Below are 8321 nucleotides of genomic sequence, written 5' to 3'. Positions count from 1 at the left end.
ATAATCAAAGATAATTTTGTTATCTGGTTCTTTTTAAGAACCCAGATATTATTAAGATAAACTAGGTATAAATTTATATGAGTTCAAAGTTTGAAATATGACCAACTCGCTATTTGAAAAATAGTGTGCGTAGGTTTCAAGACCTGAAAAGTTAGTTTAGGGAAAGTATATTTCCCTCATATGTGAAAATATCAAAAGTTTTACTTCAAGTGTAGCTGGGAAGAAATAGTATAGAAATTGTTTCCAAATAACACAACTAAGAAAGTTTGGAAATTTCCAAATAACCTCTGGAATAGCAGAGACGTAAAGTTACTAGAGTCAGTTATTTCACAGTTTCTCTGAGCCTCATTGTGTTTAATAGCTTCCTTGCTTCTTCAATGAAAATACAGATAATGTCACCAAAAAAAAATCAGCTCTTGGCCACTATATATTTTCTTCTACTAATACACATAAGTTCATAAGATTTAAGTTATCTTGGTGATTTATACAATTTAGGACTCTTCTGAAATTAAGAGGAAGAGAAACAAAAAAAAAAAATACCACAACTATTTCCTCATATTTCCTCCTGAATTTAAATACAGAGGTTTGATGTCAGAAAACAACTCAGAATGCACCAACAGATGTTGATTGTTGAATACCTTTATTATGATGAGTCACTCTTTTAGTGATTGTCTTAGTCAGGGTTTCTATTCCTGCACAAACATCATGACCAAGAAGCAAGTTGGGGAGGAAAGGGTTTATTCGGCTTACACTTCCATGCTGCTGTTCATCACCAAAGGAAGTCAGGACTGGAACTCAAGCAGGTCAGGGAGCAGGAGCTGATGCAGAGGCCACGGAGGGATGTTCTTTATTGGCTTGCCTCCCCTGGCTTGCTCAGCCTGCTCTCTTATAGAACCCAAGACTACCAGCCCAGAGATGGCACCACCCACAAGGGGCTCTCCCCACTTGATCACTAATTGAAAAAATAAATGCCTTACAGTTGGAGCTCATGGAGGCATTTCCTCAACTGAAGCTCCTTTCTCTGTGATAACACCAGCTGTGTCAAGTTGACACAAAATTAGCCAGTACAGTGATTTTAGGGCTCTCCATAAAGTTCCATAGAAGAGGAGTTGTCTATAGAGTGTGCAGGTCAAATCTATCACTTCAGACTACCAGGAAAAATGTACTCCCTGGTTCCCTAGAAAACTCTGATCTGATGGCACCATCTCAGGAGGACCTTGAAGATTCTTCATAAATCTCACTTCACCATCAATTTTTGGCTTCTCGCTTCTTGCAACCCTGCCCCCTGGTAAGGGTATGTTTTTGGACCTGGGGTAGATATCATACCTTGGCACAATCTGAATTTTTTATGATCCAAGCCACTGGTCATTGGCAGATCACATGATAATGGTTGAGAAAAAGGACAAAAGAAACATCTTCAGTTCTTAGAGGAGAGAAAAGATGAATGTGATGTGGCAAACTATCCCTGACTCAGGTTCTCTGTGTCCAGAATGCTACATACTTTCAGCTATATTTATCTGAACTTTTGTAGGTCTCCTTAAGGTGGTCAAGGAATATGGAGTACATAAAGGAATGCAGTGGTCTGAGAACGTGGGCAACTTGAATCATTCCCAAAGACACCATGATGAGAAATATGAGGAAAAACCCTTCTTTGGGGCAAAACCTGTTCCTCATCTTAAAACAATCTATTTCCAACCGGAGAGAGTTAGGAGTCATTGAAAGCACTGGCTGCTCTTCCCAAGAACCCTGGTTCAATTCCCAGACCCCACAAGTGATTCACAGCCATCCTTTACTACATACAGTTTTAAGGGATCTGATACTCTCTTCTGGCCACACTGGCACTGCACCAACTTGAAACACAGACATACATCCAGACAAAGCACGTGTACACATAAAACAAAATAAAAAAGCAAAACAAATCCTTTTCAAAAATTAAAAATATAATTATATTATTGTCCCCTTTCCTTTCCTCCCTCAAATCCAGTGGCTCTCAACCTATGTGTCATGATACTTTTAGGGACTGTATATCAGATATCCTGCATGTCAGATATTTGCATTATGATGTATAACAGTAGCAAATTGATAATTATTAAGTAACAAAGAAAATGATTTTGTGGTTGGGAGTCACCACAACATAAAGAACTATGCTAAAGGATCACAACATTTAAAAAGTTCTAGACACACTACTCTAATCCCTCCTGTGTATCCCTTCTTGCTCCCTCTAGAATTCATACTCCTTTTTCTTTATTATTGTTTTCACACACACACACACACACACACACACACACACACACACACACACAAAACACACTTGTGCATATATAATTTCAAATTTCAGAGATTATCGCTTGATGTTGGATAACCAACTAGGGGGCTCATTCCAGGGGAAGAAGAACTATTTTTCTCACTTTCAGGATTTCCTTAGTTGCCTGTAGATCCTTGTCTAAGTGTGAAGATCTGGGAAATATTTCCCCTTCTGTGTTAGCATATCTACTGGTGGTATACTCTGTTTGGGTCCTCTTTAGGCAGCCATATTGTTGAGATATAATGGGTAAAGCATCTTTTCTGTCATTTCTAGGAAATAAAATAAATAAAATCGACTTTCAACCCAAAGTTATCAAAAAAGACAAGGAGGGGCACTTCATACTCATCAAAGGTAATATCTACCAAGATGAACTCTCAATTCTGAATATCTATGCTCCAAATACAAGGGCAGCCACATTCACTAAAGAAACTTTAGTAAAGCTCAAACCACACATTGCACCTCACACAATAATAGTGGGAGACTTCAACACCCCACTCTCACCAATGGACAGATCCTGGAAACAGAAACTAAACAGAGACACATGGACACTAACACAAGTTATGAAACAAATGGATTTAATTGATATCTACAGAAGATTATATCCTAAAACAAAAAGATATACCTTCTTCTCAGTGCCACATGGTACTTCCTCCAAAATTGACCATATAATTGCCTCAACAGATATAAAAATATTGAAATTATTCCATGCATCCTATCTGATCACCACAGACTGAGGCTGATCTTCAATAACAACGTAAATAATACAAAGCCAACATTCACTTGGAAACTGAACAGCACTCTATTGAATAATTCCTTGGTCAAGGATGAAATAAAGAAAGAAATTACAGACATTTTTGAGTTTAATGAAAATGAAGCCATAACATACCCAAACTTATGGGACACAATGAAGGCAGTCCTAAGAGGAAAACTCAGCCGTGAGTGCCTCCAAAAAGAAACTAGAGAGAGCATACACTAGCAGCCTGACAGCACACATAGAAGCTCTAGAACTAAAGGAGGCAAATTCACCCAAGAGGAGTAGACAGCAGGAAATAATCAAACTCAGAGCTGAAATCAACCACGTGGAAACAAAAAGAACTGTTTAAAGAATCAACCAAACCAGGAGCTGGTTCTTTGAGAAAATCAACAAGATAGATAAACCCTTAGTCAGACTAACTAGAGGGCACACGGACAGTATCCTAATTGACAAAATCAAAAATGAAAAAGGAGACATCACAACAGAACCTAAGGAAATCCAAAACATCATCAGATCCTACTACAAAAGGCTATACTCAACAAAACTAGAAAACCTGGATAAAATGGACAACTTCCTAGACAGATACCAGGTACCAAAGCTAAATCAGGATCAGATTAACAATCTAAACAGTCCCATTTCCCATAAAGAAATAGAAGCAGTCATCAATAGTCTCCCAACCAAAAGAAGCCCAGGACCAGATGGGTTTAGTGCAGAGTTCTATCAGACCTTCAAAGAAGACCCAATTCCAACTCTTCTCAAACTATTCCACAAAATAGAAACAGCAGGTACTCTACTCAGTTCATTCTATGAAGCCACAATTACCCTGATACCTAAAACACACAATGATCCAACAAAGAAAGAGAAATTCAGAGCAATATCCCTTATGAATATCTATGAAAAAATACTCAATAAAATCCTCACAAACCGAATCCAAGAACACATCAAAAAGATCATCCATCATGACCAAGTAGGCTTCATCCCAGGGATGCAGGGATTGTTTAATATATGGAAATCGATCAACATAATCCACTATATAAACAAACTCAAAGACAAAAACCACATGATCATCTTGTTAGATGCTGAGAAAGGATTTGACAAAATCCAACACCCCTTCCTGATAAAAGTTTTGAAAAAATCAGGAATTCAAGGCCCATACCTAAACATAATGAAAGCAGTCTACAGCAAACCAGTAGCCAACATCAAACTAAATGGAGAGAAACTGGAAGCAATCCCACTAAAATCAGGGACTAGACAAGGCTGTCCACTCTCTCCCTACCTATTCAACATTGTACTTGAAGTCCTAGCCAGAGCAATTAGACAACAAAAGGAGATCAAGGGGATACAAATTGGAAAGGAAGAAGTCAAAATATCACTTTTTGCAGATGATATGATAGTATATGTAAATGATCCCAAAAATTCCACCAGAGAACTCCTAAACATGATAAACAGCTTCAGTGCAGTAGCTGGATATTAAATTAACTCAAATAAATCTATGGCCTTTCTCTACACAAAGGATAAATGGACTGAGAAAGAAATTAGGGAAACAACACCCTTCCAATAGTCACAAATAATATAAAATACCTTGGTGTGACTCTAACTAAGGAAGTGAAAGATCTGTATGATAAGAACTTCAAGTCTCTGAAGAAAGAAGTTGAAGAAGATCTCAGAAGATGGAAAGATCTCCAATGCTCATGGATTGGCAGGATTAATATAGCAAAAATGGCTATCCTGCCAAAAGCAATCTACAGATTCAATGCAATCCCTACCAAAATCCCAACTCATTTCTTCACTGAGATAGAAAGGGCAATTTGCAAACTCATCTGGAAAAAATAAAAAACCTAGGATAGCAAAAACTATTATCAACAATAAAAGTACCTCTGGTGGAATCACCATGCCTGATAGTAAGAGTTACTACAGAGCAATTGTGATAAAAACTGCATGGTACTGGTATAGCAACAGAGAAGTAGACCAATGGAATAGAATTGAAGACCAGTAAATGAATCCACACACCTATGGTGCCCTTATCTTTGACAAGGGAGCTAAAACCATCCAGTGGAACAAAGACAGCATTTTGAACAAATGGTGCTAGCACAACTGTCAGTTATCATGTAGAAGAATTCGAATTGATCCATTCTTATGTCCTTGTACAAAGCTCAAGTCTAAGTGAAATCAAAGACCAGAGACACTGAAGCATATAGAACAGAAAGTGGAGGAAAGCCTCTAAGATATGGGCAGAGGGGGAAAATTCTTGAATAGAACAGCAGTGGCTTGTGCTGTAAGATCAAGAATTGACAAATGGGACCTCATAAAATTGCAAAGCTTCTGTAAGGCAAAAGACAATGTCAATAAGACAAAAAGGCCACCATATATTGGGAAAGGATTTTTACTAATCTTAAATCTGATAGGGAACTAATATCCAATATATACAAAGAGGTCAAGAAGCTGGACTCCAGAAATTCAAATAACCCCATTTTTAATGGGGTTCAGAGCTAAACAAAGAATTCTCAACTGCGGAATACTGAATGGCTGAGAAGCACCTGAAAAAATGTTCAACATCCTTAATCATCAGGTAAACGCAAATCAAAACAACGTTGAGATTCTACCTCACACCAGTCAGAATGGCTAAGATCAAAAATTCAGGTGACAGCAGATTCTGGCGTGGATGTGGAGAAAGAGGAAGACTCCTCCATTGTTGGTGGGATTGCAAACTTGTACAACCACTCTGGAAGTCAGTCTGGCAGTTCCTCAGAAAATTGGACATAATACTACCGGAAGATCAAGCAATACCTCTCCTGGGCATATACTCAGAAGATGTTCAAACTGGTAATAAGAACACATGCTCCACTATGTTCATAACAGCCTTATTTATAATAGCCAGAAGCTGGAAAAATGCAGATGTCCCTCAACAGAGGAATGGATACAGAAAATGTAGTACATTTACACAATGGAGTACTACTCAGCTATTAAAAAGAATGAATTTATGAAATTCTTTGACAAATGGGTGTATCTGGAGGATATCATCCTTAGTGTGGTAACCCAATCACAAAAGAAGTCATTAAATATGCACTCACTGATAAGTGGATATTAGCCCAGAAACATAGAACACCCAAGATACAATTTGCAAAACACAAGAAAATCAAGAAGAGGGAAGACCAATGGGTGGATACTTCATTCCTCCTTAGAATCGGGAACAAAATACCCATGAAAGGAGTTACAGAGACAAAGTTTGGAGCTAAGATGAAAGGCTGGACTATCCAGAGGCTACCCCACCCAGGGATCCATCCCATAATCAGCCATCAAACCCAGACACTATTGCATATGCCAGCAAGATTTTGCTGAAAGGACCCTGATATAGCTCGTATGAGGCTATGCCAGTGCCTGGCAAATACAGAAGTGGATGCTCACAGTCATCTATAAAATGGATCACAGGGCCCCAATGGAGGAGCTAGAGAAATCACCTAAGAAGCTGAAGGGGTCTGTAACCCTATAGGTGGAACAACAATATGAACTAACCAGTACCCCCGGAGTTCATGTCTCTGGCTGCATATGTAGCAGAAGATGGCCTAGTTGGCCATCACTGGGAAGAGAGGCCCCTTGCTCTTGCAAACTTTATATGCCCCAGTAGAGTAGAATGCCAGGGCCAAGAAGCGAGAGTGGGTAGGTAGGGGAACAGGGTGTAGGGAGGGTATAGGGAATTTTCGTGATAGCATTTGAAATGTATATAAAGAAAATACCTTATAAAAAATAATAAGAAGAATGGCTACTCCAGCTTGTTTCTTCAGACCATTTGCTTGGAAAATTGTTTTCCAGCCTTTCACTCTGAGGTAGTGTCTGTCTTTTTCCCTGAGATGGGTTTCCTGAGATGCAGCAAAATGTTGGTTCCTGTTTGTGTAGCCAGTCTGTTAGTCTATGTCTTATTTTGGGGGAATTAAGTCCAGTGATATTAAGAGATATTAAGGAAAAGTAATTGTTGCTTCCCGTTAATTTTGTTGTTAGAGGTGGGATTCAGTTCTTGCAGCTGTCTTCTTTTAGGTTTGTTGAAGGATCACTTTCTTGCTTTTTCTAGGGCATATTTTCTGTCCTTATATTGGTGTTTTCCTGTTATTATCCTTTGAAGGGCTGGATTCGTGGAAAGATATTGTGTGAATTTGGTTTTGTCATGGAATACTTTGGTTTCTCCATCTATGGTAACTGTAAGTTTGGCTGGGTATAGTAGCCTGGGCTGGCATTTGTGTTCTCTTAGTGTCTGTATAACATCTGTCCAAGGTCTTCTGGCTCTCATAGTCTCTGGTGAGAAGTCTGGTGTAACCCTAATAGGCCTGTCTTTATATGTTACTTGACCTTTTTCCCTTACTGCTTTTAATATTCTGTTTTTATTTAGTGCATTTGTTGTTCTGATTATTATGTATTGGGAGGAATTTCTTTTCTTGTCCAGTCTATTTGGAGTTCTGTGGGCTTCTTGTATGTTCATGGGCATCTCTTTCTTTAGGTTTGGGAAGTTTTCTTCTATAATTTTGTTGAAGATATTTGCTGGCTCTTTAAGTTGACAATCTTCATTCTCATCTACTCCCATTATCCATAGGTTTGGACTTCTCATTATTTCCTGGATTTCCTGGATGTTTTGAGTTAAGTTCTTTTTGCATTTTGCATTTTCTTTAATCGTTGTGTCCATGTTCCCTATGGAATCTTCTGCACCTGAGATTCTCTCTTCCATCTCTTGTATTCTGTTGCTGATGCTCACATCTCTTCCATCTCTTGTATTCTGTTGCTGATCTATGGTTCCAGATTTCTTTCCTAGGGTTTCTATCTCCTGAGTTGTTTCCCTTTGGGTTTTCTTTATTGTTTCTACTTCCATTTTTAGATCCTGGATGGTATTGTTCAATTCCATCACTTGTTTGGTATTATTTTCCTGTAACTCTCTAAGGGATTTTTGTGTTTCCTCTTTAAAGGCTTTAGCTGTTTACCTGTGTTTTCTTGTATTTCCTTCTTAAAGTCCTCCATCATCATCATGAGAGGTGACTTTAGATCCATGTCTTGCTTTTCTGTTGTGATGGTGTATCCAGGACTTGCTACAGTGGGAGAGTTTGGTTCTGATGATGCCAAGTAATCTTGGTTTCTGTTGCTTCTGTTCTTATGCTTGCCTCCTGCCATCTGATTATCTCAAGTGCTTGTTGCCCTATTCAATATATCTGATTGGAGCCTGTCCTTCCTATAATCCCAGTTGATTCAGGACTACTTAGAGTCAAGCTTTCTCTGTGATTC

The sequence above is a fragment of the Mus musculus genome, chromosome X (genome assembly GCF_000001635.26).
Source record: "Mus musculus strain C57BL/6J chromosome X, GRCm38.p6 C57BL/6J".
Lineage (NCBI taxonomy): Eukaryota > Metazoa > Chordata > Mammalia > Rodentia > Muridae > Mus > Mus musculus.
The sequence above is the reverse complement of the archived record's forward strand: the minus strand, read 5'-3'. Positions refer to the sequence as shown.